Genomic DNA, 13,115 nt, shown 5'->3' on the forward strand with positions numbered 1-13,115 from the left:
CCAATGTGACTAACCTGACCTTGCTGTTCTGCAGAAGATTTTTTTAAATGATTCTAAAGATCTCCCTATATTCATATATCATTAAAAAAAATTGTCGCCTGATTTTAGCCCCACCCTTATCCAAGGGTTCATGAAAAGCAAATGTACTGAAAACGTTTGCATTTTTTTTTTTAATATCTCATATTTATTCTCATGTGAAACTTCGATTCCATAATTGAGCCAATCCTTGTCAAATATGCATCGGCGCTACATTGGAATGCTTGCATATTATATCTAATCAGTGGTTCTTAATTTAAAAACATTCAAAGATTTTATATATTTCCATGTAAAAGTTTGATCCCCTATTGAGGCCCAATCCTATCCCCTTCCATTCCCTCGAGTCATGATTTTGAAGAAAAAAAGTTGAATCTGCTGCACCTGGTGGTGTAGAGGTTCGAGCGTTCGTCCCGCATGCGGAAACCCGGGGTTCGAATCTCGGTCGCGGCAGATCTAAGTAGTTAAAACACGTAGTGACAGTTCCATCGCAAAACGCTCGGCATGAGGTATGAATGCCACGGGTCCTCGAAGATACTAAAGAACCTTCACTGCTCAATGGCCGTAGGCGCCGAGCAAGGGCCATTTGAAGCCCCTAACCGGTCTTGGTGATGTCTCCATATGAGTGAAAAATTCTCGAGAGAAACGTTAAACAAGATACACTCAATCAATCATTTATTAATATATTCGATCAGTGCATACTATCTATTCAAGATATATTACTGGGTTCAGGTACTCTTCACACAATTGCTCTGAAAAAAATATAGTTCCATTCATGATCAGCAGATACAGGATTTCAACAAATGTATAGAATATCGATGTGTATGTAATACGTGGGAGAAAACAAAATTAAAGTCAAATGTTTTTAAGAAAAATCACTTTTCTCCCAGAAATGTATATAAGAAGTGTTCATATTCCTACGCTAGCTGCCTCCTCAGTCTTTTCACGAAATATAGGTCATTCTTCGATTGAAATTTTTTTCACGATTGATTATACTATTGCAACAATTATATTACTTTGATGAATATTGTTCGTTAATTATCATACAATTTCTTCTGAGAGAGAATGTTAATCATTAATTTATGTGGGGTTTTACGGAATGCGTATACAACACTCAACACCTGGATTCGGACCACAATTAAAAGGTGAAGGTCACCAGTCTGAAGATATTTGCAATGTATTCAGTGTGACATATACATGTCTATTTATTTTTTTAAGGGTTTCTTTGCTGTTAAGGTTATACCATACACAAAATTTGGAGAAAGTGTAGATTACATCAATCCTTCTTGTTTTTGCCATTCTAAAGTTCACATTAATTTGTTACATGGTAAAAATTAGAGTACAATTGTATTTATTCCGAGAGATTTCAATTCTTTCATGTCTTTGCTTTGAATTTCCATACAGATATAAAAGGAAAAATTTGGGAAGAATGATGAAATTAGACTGGTTTGATAGGGAAATTTTGTGATAAAAATGATCATTTTTTGCAAAAATTAAGCCTGCACAAAGTATGTGCCCCAATAAGTTGTATTAATAGGTATACGCATTCTCATGTAGTATTTTTAAAGCTATACTTTTCTGCTGTATTTTAATAAATTTGCTAATCTCCAACTTCCTTGATTTCCTTCTTTATCATTCGACAAAAAAGCATAAATATCTTTGTTCCGTATTTGTGCCATCTATCCATTTTTTCATGTCTTGCAAACACCGGTGTGTGCACTGTTTGCTAGTGACAAAATACTGGTGATGGTATTTGCTACGGACATGAAGGACTATACACCAGTTTCATAACAAGTGTAGTCTTTTCTCAGAGATCAGCTGAGCATAGTGAAAATTCAAGTAAATTAAAAGTCGAATATCTTGGATATGGGTAACCCATATCTATTCTTGTTCATTTGATGTGTCGACTGCTGATCGGTAGATCGCGGGTTCGAGTTCAGTAAGTGTTTTAGAAAAAAAAAATCATGATTACTTTATATCAAAACTGCATTTTTGACTAAGTAAAGTAAATTTGAAAGTTTTCAATTTCAAAATATTTTTGTACTTACCATCCATATCAAATTTCTGTGGTGTGTTATTTAGTCTTTATACGCCCTCAAAGATGGGACGTACCGAGTAATTAGGGTATGGCGTTGTCATCTGTCTGTCCTGATCTTATATAGGCAAAATGTTAAATGAACCGTAAGCTCTAGGATCTTACAACTTGGTACATTTAATCACCATGATGAGAGGAAGATGCCTATTATTTTTTTCAAGGTCAGAGGTCAATGCCGTAGTATAATATGAAAACCTTGTAGACAGAATACAGACCGAACTATTGAGGCTAGGACCGTCAAACTTGGTAGACATACTCCTTATGCAAAGTGGAGGTCGCCTTTTGTTCTTCAAGGTCAAAATCGTAGTATCACTTAGTAGGAAAATTAGTTCATTGTTTTTTCACCGAAAGCCATAGTCACTGACTCACCATCGTACCATCTGAACTTTGCCGACACTATTATCAGTGAAACACCTTTTGTGAAAAACCTAGGTGTATGGTTTGATAAGACACTTTGCATGCAAAAAAGCAAATCTCATCTGTGTATCGTGCTTGCTATCATCAACTACGTAACATCGGACGAATACGGTCGCTCATCACAGAAGATGCGTGCAAGACGTAGACCCTAGTATGTGTCCTCGTGACATCTCGGCTCGACTACGCCAATGCTCTTCTTTTCGGTATTAACACAACCAACTTGTCAAAACTGCAGAGGATACAGAATATGGCAGCACGAATCATCACTCGTACCGAGAGAAGTGATCACATAACTCCAGTGCTGATTTCTTTACAATGGCTTCCTATTGACAGGTGCAGCCAATACAAAATTATCCTCTACGCATATAAGGTGATTCAGAAGATGGCACCAAAATACTTGGAGGAGGTGATCAATGTTTACCAACCAAATCGTTCCCGAAGATCTGAAAATTCACTGACATTAGTTAGACCTAGATGTCGAACCTCCACATATGGAAGCAGGCGCTTGGATGTGGCAGCAGCTACACTCTGGAACTCTCTGCCTGATACCCTCCGCCGTTGTCAGAATTTGAACACTTTTTAAAAAAAAACATTTAAAAACACATCTTTTTAGATTTGCATATTATTAGTATTATAGGTGGTTAAATCGTTATGGTTTCTTTACCATCATTTTAACATGACTTTTTCAAGTGTATAATTGTATATTTATTTCAACTATTGTATTTCATATCGTTTGATTGTACGGCGTGAAACTTTTTTCATGCATGTCAGGTCATGTTTTAGATTTTAGTAATTTTACTTCACATTATTGATGTTTTTCTAGCATTGTTTTGATATTATCTGTCTTAATGCTATTATGATTTCCTTTTACTACTTTTATAACATGCTGTATCATTTTTATTGTGTGCAGCAATTTAGAGTGGTTATTTATAGTCATATAGGGCGCTATATAAATAAATATTATTATTATTATACAAACCGAACCGTACGCTCCAGGATCTTACAATTTGGTACATTTGATCACCATGATGAGAGAAAGACGCCTATTGTTTTTTAAGGTCAAGGTAGTAGACCTTATCAGTTAATAGGAAAACCTTGTACGCAGAATACAGACCGAACTATTAGGGCTAGGACCGTCAAACTTGGTACACATACTCCTTATTCCAAGTGGAGGGCGCCTTTTGACTTTCAAGGTCAAAATCGTAGTATAACTAAGTAGGAAAACCTAGTAGGCAGGATACAGACCTAACTGTTGGGGTGGGACCGTCAAACTTGGTACACATACACCTTATGTCAAGTTGAGGATGCCTATAATTGTTTATCAAGGTCAAGGTTATTGTACCACCTAGTAGAAGAGCTTTGTTTTTGTTACGGATACAGATCTTAACCTGAAATTTAGTCAACAATCTTCCTCTCGGAGGAATATATCAAGTTCAGTGGGAAGCTTCCTGTCGGAGGAATATGAGTTCAGTGAGCATTTCAGCTGGATCGGTGCACGATGTCCTACATTGTATATAGGGGTAAAAGTAGGTCAAACAGTTTTCCATATTTTTTTCGTTATGAATACAGGGATTGCCCTAAAATATTGTCACAACCTCCTTCTCAGAGAAATGCTCAATCAGTTCACATTTCAACTTGATTGGTACATCTTGAATCTACTTTAGGGCTAAAAGTAGGTTAAATAATTTTCTGGACTTTTTCTCATCATGGATTCAGATTTTGCACTGTCATTTGTCACAAACTTCCCTCTCAGAGAAATGCATAACCAGTTCACATGTCAGATAGATTGGTGCACCATGACCTATTTTAAGGTTTTTCTATTCGGAATATGTACGATACCAATTCAGAGTGTATAATGCGTCCAACAGGCTTATGTTGTATCGTTTGCGGTACTCTTGTTAGTAGTATCAGCAACACTAGGAAGTATTTCAAATGATAAAAGACATTCAATCACTATGACCATTTTGGCCCCAAACTCCTAACCCTGGGATCATTAAATATACAATTTCGGTAAAGGGCTACCTACTCCATCCAAATATTCATTTAGTATCAATAGTATAGAAAGATTTTTTTATAATGTTTTGCACATTTATAAACACTATATACATGTACCAAGTTTTGTCCCGCCCTGGAAACGAAACCTCTATTCCAAGGATCATGTAATTGACAATTTTGGTAGAGGCGTTTTTGCTCTACATGACTATACAAGTTTTTTAAGTCCCCTACCGACGAAGTCAAGGGGACTTTAAGTTTGCGCTCCGTCCGTCTGTCCGTCAGTCCAGTTTTCCGCACTTTTTTTCCCTGTTCTTGCAGATACCTATTTTATATTTGGTATGTGGCTTTGCCATAACAAGTTACAGATCAAGTTCGAATTTCGTCTCGGTCCGTTAATTTTTCGCTTAGTTATGGCCCTTGGACTTAGAAAAATAGCACGAATAATCAGTTTTCCAGACTTTTTTTTATTGTGCTTGCAGATATTCATTTGATATTTGGTACATTGCTTTGTCATAACAAGTTAGAGATCAAGTTTGAATTTCATCTTCGTCCGTTGATTTTCCATTAAGTTATGGCCCTTGGAGGTAGAAAAATAGTATGAATTGTTAGTTTACATCCAAGTTTCTTATCTCTGTAGATAAGAATTAAGAATACTACACTCATTAAAACTTCTAGCATAGTAATACTAAAATATAGATAAGTTATGCATGATTATCTACATGTCACAGTTTATTGACTTGGTTAAAGACCTAAACCTAATTATGAATTTGTCTTTTTTCTTGGTCTAGTCTCTACTCGAATAGTAGTTGATTTCCAATCATTCCTATCCAGGTTCCCCAATTTCTCCTTTTACCATAACCTACATAATGAACTTTGAATATTGTTGTGGTACAGTGATTTTTGCAACCGGTAGGGGACTATGTATTGCCATGCAATACTCTCAGAATGCTTGTTTTTATAGATGTGCAGTCGTAGAATTGTTTTTGATAATTTGTCAATGATGGCAGTTTTTGCCATGCTTCTTAGGCCGTGGGTGTGCAGAAGTAATGTAATTTACAATTTATATCCACTTTGTTCCAAAGATGTTCAATGCCAAATTTGAAAAGAATTGGAAGGGTAGTTATCAATTAAGTTGAAAATATTCAATGTTTAATGCAATCTTCAAAATCATATCTTCAAGGTTTTTGGTAAAATTTAAAACTGTCTTTACCCCATCATATTTGCAAATCAGGACACAAAGTCTCAGCTGAACCAGTTCTACTGTCAATCCATACTGCTTGCGATTTTGTAATATTAAGTTTCAGACCTCAGATACTACCAAACTTGTCAATAACACTCATTGATTCTCTTAGAGAATATTCACTTCCATCTAACAGTAAAAATGAATCATCTGCATATTGCCCTAATTTATTTTCTTCCCCACCAATAGTTATACCCTTAATATTTACAGTTTCTTTGAGTGAAATTGGTAGTAACTCTACTGTTATGATAAAAAGATATAGAGCCAAAGGATCACCCTGTCTGCAACCCCTCTCAAGGCTAAAAAATTCTGATAAATGGCCATTATGCAAGGTGAAGATAACGAACAGTGATCAATCTCATAACTCCTATAAATAATACAAAATAGATAGTTGGGCAAACACGGACCCCTGGACACACCAGAGGTGGGATCAGGTGCCTAGGAGGAGTAAGCATCCCCTGTTGACCGGCCACACCCGCCGTGAGCCCTATATCCCGATCAGGTAAACGGAGTTATCTGCAGTAAAAATCAGTGTGCCAAGAACGGCTTAACAATCGGTATGAAACAAGTCAGACAGTATTTGACCCAATGATATTTATTACACAGCTAGTGCTGGATGAATAAAATGTAAGAAACCATTTGATAAGAGAATCACCAAAATTGAATGACTTAAGAGCCTTGACAATAAAATCCCATTCTAACGAGTCAAAAGCCTTTTCAAAATCTACTAGAAGGAGTAGTCCAAACTGTTTCTCTTTTCTTAGATAGTTAATAAGGTCATATAGAAAACGAGTATTTTCAACAATGAATCTGCCCTTTATAAATCCCTTTTGAGTGTCACTTATTATGTCATTCAGTACCTTTTTAATGCGGTTGGCTATGATACTGGAACCTATCTTTTAGTCCACATTAAGTAAAGTGATAGGTCGCCAGTTCTTCATATAACGCCTATCTTTTTCCTCTTTTGGAATGCAAGTTATTATTCCTTGGGATTGAAATGAAGACATCTGTTCTGTAAGATACGATTCATTTAAAGAACGACAAACAAATACCCCCAAGTCCCTCCAATGTTTTTTTTTATAGAACTCTACTGTAAAACCATCCGAGCCAGGCGATTTATTGTTTTTTCATAATTTTCAATACTTCTGAACACTCTGATAGCTTCAGAACTCCTTCACAGTTTTCCTTCTGCTCATCTGATAATTTAACATTGTGGTTTAGAAACACATTTTCACTAAGTAATGTTTCATTGCTATACTGTTTTTGCTTTTGTGTAAATTTGAAAAGAATGACCTTTGTTCTTCTAATATATCCTCCTGATTCATAATATGGTTTCCATCGTCATCAATGAGTTTTGATATTGTTTTATTTACAAAATTCTTTCTTTCTAAACAGAAATAGTCTGTGTTTCTTTCTCCTTTTTTCATACCATGTTGCTTTTGACCTTAACATTAAACCCTCAATGTATTTTTCTCTTGAATTTTGAAAGGATTGGGTTTTTTTTCCTCTTGGAGTTCAATGTCCTCTATTATTCCTGAAGCATTTACCTTATTTTCTAAATCCAAAATTTCTTTTTCCAGCAACTTACTTTCAGACTTCAATTTTTATGCCCCCCCCCCCCCTTCAAAGAAGAGGGGCATATTGGTTTGCACCTGTCGGTCAGTTGGTCGATCGGTCGGTCGGTAGACCACATGTTGTCCGCTCAATATCTCGAGAACCATTCACTTGATGATAATGATATTTCATATTTGGGTTGGTTATGAGTAGAAGAGGACCCCTATTGTTTTTCAGGTCAAAAGTTCAAGAGTCAATCTAGTCTGGACATAGGAATATAATGTCCGCTCAATATCTTGAGAACCCTTTGCTTGAAAGACATCAAACTCGGCACACTGGTACATCCTAAGGAGTAGATGACCACTATCGATTTTGAGGTCATATGGTCAAAAGTCAAGGGTCAAACTGGGCATAGGAATATACTGACCATTCAATATCTAGAAAACCCTTTGCTTGACAGACATCAAACTTGGTACACCAGTACATCTTTAGGAGAAGATGACCCCTATTGATTTTGAGGTCACATGGTCAAAGGTCAAGGGTCAAACTGGACATTGGAACATACTGTCCACTCAATATCTTGAGAACCCTTTGCTTGACATACATCAAACTTGGTACACCAGTACATCTTCAGGAGAAGATGACCCCTATTGATTTTGAGGTCACATGGGGATATTAGTTCACATACACCGTGTACAATGTCACATGCGGGGACCGTGATCAGTGTAGCGCGGGGATGTGATTTCGAAGCGAAGAAAGTAGGTCGACAAGTATTCAAAGACTGATTGTGTTTAATTAAGATAAATTTAGAAAGCCGAAAGTATTGCACGGAAGACACTGGTTACTGACAAGATAGCACTAACAATTGGGAAGTCTAGAACACTTTGGAAATACTCAAACACTTCGACAATATACAAGCAGGGAAGGCGCCGGGTATATTTTTCGGTGTGTCTAATGAGAAATCTTCATTCCTATTGCATAAAGTCCCAAGTTTTTTTTATACCAGAAACATTTCCTTTGAATAGGAACTCAATATTCGACTGAAGAAACCAATAAAAATCATGATATGCCGAGTATTGGACTGAAAACCCCTGTGGCGTAGGGGGACCGAGATTCCCTTTACCAAAATCCACATCCTAAACACGGTGAATATATAAATATCAAATTCAAACTTGTTTAAGGTTACTCTGATATTCGTTCGATAAACCGATAATGATGTGTCTGACTTTTTATGCTATTAAATTTTCATTTTTAAAAAAATTCTCTAAAATATACTACCAAAATACCAGATGATTAAGTCAGTTTCATATTTCAATGAAGTTGACATGAACTTTTGATAATTTCAGATAATGTAATGACCAGAAAGACAAACAATCTTTGGTTAAATAAACACAGACACCTGAAGTATGGATGCTACTTAGCCCCCCCCCCCCCCCCCTATTTTGTTTTGCACGATAATTTCCCTGAAATGTGTGGATTCCCTGTCTATCTCACCCTAATATTGATTCATTTATGTACAATCGTTTCACTTTTTTGTAAGCTTTAGAGATTTATCATCTATTGATATAATAAAACAACAATCTCTAAAGATTACAAAAAGTGTGAAACGAATACATAAATATAATTTAGGATGAAATAGAGAGGGCATCCACAAATTTCGGGAAATTGTCACCGCAAAAAAATCAGTAAGTAGTATCCTTACTTCAGGTGCCTGTGTAAATAAACCAAAACGAGTAACACTGACTGTGATGAAGTTAATTTTCATTTTGTTAGTTTTTTTTGGTATTGTCTGTAAATAGTTGTTTATGCTTGTAAGGTGTTTCCGTAGTGTGAGTGTTGGTCGATAAGGCTATTTTTAGCATACCGGTTTGGTCAGTCAGAGTAGTGGCTGTTTGTCAAGCGTGCGGCCACGTTTTCATGCTGTCCAGCAGGGGTCTTTTCTTGGCGAATTCCAGAAGTTAGTCTGGGTAATGGGTAGCCAGAGAGACAAACATTTTACTGTGTGGGCATAGGTTTTCTCCAGCCGGTAAGCTATTTTTGTGTGAAAATATTTGCGAGGTTTCGGGTTAATTTTCTCGTGTATTGTGTTTTCAATTTTGTTGTTACCAAAGTCACTTTGTGTATAGGTTTTAGGTTAAGTTATTGCTATTTCAGTGCAGAGGGGATTTAAGAAGCTATCTGGGCCATATCAGTCAGTACTCTAAGCGTTTCAGTAGGTGCTCGGCGTGGGAATCAGAACACGTGAGACAGTGCTGTACGTACATGGGTGTTCCACGTGGTGGACTTGGCAATTATTTTGTGAGCCTAGTGTTGCCATTGGTTTGAAGTCGGCGTTACCCAGTATCGTTGTTCAGTGAGAGACCTGTGAGTCCGGGACTGGAAGCGGAGGGGCTGTTCGAGCTGTATGGAGGCCTGGTTGTGCCAAGTGTGACGTGGCGTTAAATTGAATTGTGCCGAGTAGCCAAACTTTCATATTGTGTTTCAGTAAACTAACATTTTATCAAAAAGGAATTTGAGAAATTTGTATAAAACGTAATTTACTACTGTTTAACTTTTTCTGTAGTTAGCGGAATTAGCGACTATTCGAACCATTATGTAATACATTTATTACCAGTTATATTTTCAGCCTGGAATGACATACTTGTTGTATAAACTATTGAATTGTCTTGACAGTTATACGTTATATTGATTGTCAATATTGCCAGGTTTATTATACCAATTTATATTTCTTTCTCGGTGAGAGAGTATGGGTGTGTGAATGTGAAAGTGTGATTTCTTTGTTTTTCAAACATCTCTATATTTCTTATCTTATTGCTAAATAAATTTTCTTTTTATTTATTCTACGATTTATCATTTTCTCTACTCCTACACAAAATCCAAAAGAACTTCATTACACTGACATAAAGAAGAGAATTTAGAAACACTACCAAAAAGATGCAAGAATCCTTCTTGATCCATTAAGCGAAAATCCCTCTCAAGAAACTTTACGACCGAAACGTCAACGAATCGAATTTTCTATATTTTTAATTACTGTCCTTTCACAGGAAATAGAGGGCGTGTTTAAGCGGTCCTAAGCTTCAGATAAAATAGTATTAACAAAGCTTATGGTACCAAAATTTTTATTTTGCTGAGGTTTAATCATAAACTGTATCTCTAAAAATAACACGGTTTAGTTTCTTCGATGTTATGGAGAATACTGTTCAGAAAGTACATTTCATTAAACTGAATGAATGGAGGGAGTCGTATCTAATGTTTAATTCTGTCAAAGTTATGATACAAATACATGTAATATCAAGAATTTCAGGAATACCCAGAAATAAAGCAAGTGATATAAATATTTTCAGGCACGTAGGATATTTTTTTTTTCAAAAAGAGGAGGGGGTGCTGGAAAAGTTGACCCCACAAGAATTTGAAAATTGTTGAGAAGCAAAAACGAAACAAATATAACAAAACTCAGTTTAAATCCTAAATCGCGAGGGAGGAAGGGGGGAGGGACACAGAGATTGGTCGATTCCTTAAATTTTAAAATTCAAATATTATTTTGATAAATGGAGGTAGTTTATAGATCAAACTTTGCTCGAAAAATTAACCAACTATGAATATACGGCCAAAAAAAAGAAAACCACCCTTGGGCAACCCCTTCTATTGCTACGTGTTTGATAATTATTTATTTGTACATTTGAGTAAGTTTACCCTAACATTGATTCTCAAAAGAATGAATTACACGTGAGTAAACATATTTCAACAAAAAGATTACATTAGAGATGCGTGTTCGATATAATTAACGTTCCGGTCATTGACACCTGATGTACATATATTTTGTCCATAGTGTGAAATGATTCCAAGATAATAATCACATGCTTTGTTTGCACATGTAATTTCTGGAAAGTAATAATGAAGAATTGATGATATTCTAAAGACATCCTTACCCTGATCTAAAAATGTTGAGGACTGCGAAAAATCACACAAGGGACACACAGATATAATCAACGACTAAAAGTATTGTATAGCAATATCATTTATCAGTTATTACACTATTCAGGAGGTATGCTACACCAGAGAAATTTGATATGGATGAAAAGTGGAGGATATGTATAACAATATTTTGAAGTTGAAAATTTTCAAATTTTCTTTATTTTGTCAAAAAAATACAGTTTTAGTAGAAGATAGTCTGAATTTTTTTTAAAACCCCTACTGGACTCGAACCTGCGACCTACAGTTCACCAATCGGTAAGCTAACCTACTGAGCTACTCAGCTAGGTATTTGAATTGAAAAGGAAAAGTCAAATATTGCTGATATTGATTTCTATACCCCCGAGATCGAAGATCGGGGGTATATTGTTTTTGTCCTGTCTGTCATTCAGTAATTCTGTCTGAAACTTTAACCTTGCTAATAACTTTTGAACAGTAAATGACAGAGCTTTGATATTTCACATGAGTATTCCTTGTGACAGCCCTTTCCGTGGGTACCAACATTTTTGACCCCGTGACCTTGATCTTGGAGTTTGACCTACTTTTTGAAAACTTTAACCTTGCTAATAACTTTTGAACAATAAGTGATAGAGCTTTGATATTTCACATGAGTATTCCTTGTGACAAGAACTTTTCGTGGGTACCAACATTTATTACCCTGTGACGTTGACCTTGGAGTTTGACCTACTTTTTGAAAACTTTAACCTTTTGAACAGTAAGTGATAGAACTTTGATATTTCACATGAGTATTCCTTGTTACAAGGCCTTTCCGTTGGTATTGAACCTTTTGACCTTGACATTTGACCTACTTATTTGTCGGTTACGGAAATGGCCGAGTTGTTCCGATTGCCATTTGTCGGTTACGGAAATGGCCGAGTTGTTCCGATTGTTTCTACCACGTGAATGACCTACAGTACTGTACATTCATATGCATATTACGAAGTAGTTCCACATTTAGGATCAGAAAACCGCGATTTTAAACAATTTACAGTAAGCATCAATTTAATTGTACTAAAAGCATTTCATAATATGACAAAATATTTAGTCCAAAACATAAATGTTGGATGTTAGAAACTTTTACAAGATTTCTGTAAAAGGCCATTGACAGAGGTCTAGTGCTCGTAGCGCACGGGACTCTGAGTAGAGAATAGGACCGCAACGTGTTACACACCACCTGTATTCAGGGAGGGGGGGGGGGGTAACTCGCGCTGCACTGTGAAAAATGTCTTTAGTTTGATTTTGACGCATATAATAATTCCCGCATAAATCATATATATATATATATATATATATATATATATATGCTGGGTTGGTTGGAAGTCGATCAGTTCCTCTACATGCTATTAATTTTACTATGCAAAACCCAGAATAACTTTAAACATTTAAGATAACCGTCAATCATGCACTGTAATTTTACTTGGGTTCCCTATGAACAAAATGATCTGAGAATTTTCCATATAATTTTGAATAAAAACAATATTCGCTGTGCTGAATATATATATTTTAGTAAGAAACTTTGCTTCCGTTAAAAGAATTCTCGACCCCCTTACGCCACACGGGGTTTTCAGTCAAATAATCGGTATATCATGATTTTTATTGGTTTTCTCAATCGAATATTGAGTTCCCATTCAAAGGAAATGTCTCTGGTAGAAAAAACTTGGGACTTTATGCAATAGGAATGAAGATTTCTCATTAAATACACCGAAAAATATACCCGGCGCCTACCCTACTTGTATATTGTCGAAGTGTTTGAGTATTTCCAAAGTGTTCTAGACTCCCCAATTGTTAGTGCTAGCTTGTCAGTAACCA

The 13,115-nt window shown here is 36.0% G+C and overlaps 1 long non-coding RNA gene across 1 annotated transcript; it reads left to right on the plus strand.

The window, feature by feature from the left end:
* The first annotated feature begins 9,003 nt into the window (after positions 1 to 9,003).
* LOC125651746 (uncharacterized) lies at positions 9,004 to 10,173 on the plus strand. Its single transcript, XR_007361336.2, has 2 exons — positions 9,004 to 9,360; positions 9,489 to 10,173. It is a non-coding gene; the product is annotated as an uncharacterized LOC125651746 (long non-coding RNA).
* Positions 10,174 to 13,115: the final 2,942 nt, after the last annotated feature.

Source organism: Ostrea edulis, chromosome 5 (assembly GCF_947568905.1).
Source record: "Ostrea edulis chromosome 5, xbOstEdul1.1, whole genome shotgun sequence".
In the NCBI taxonomy this organism is placed as follows: Eukaryota; Metazoa; Mollusca; class Bivalvia; order Ostreida; family Ostreidae; genus Ostrea; species Ostrea edulis.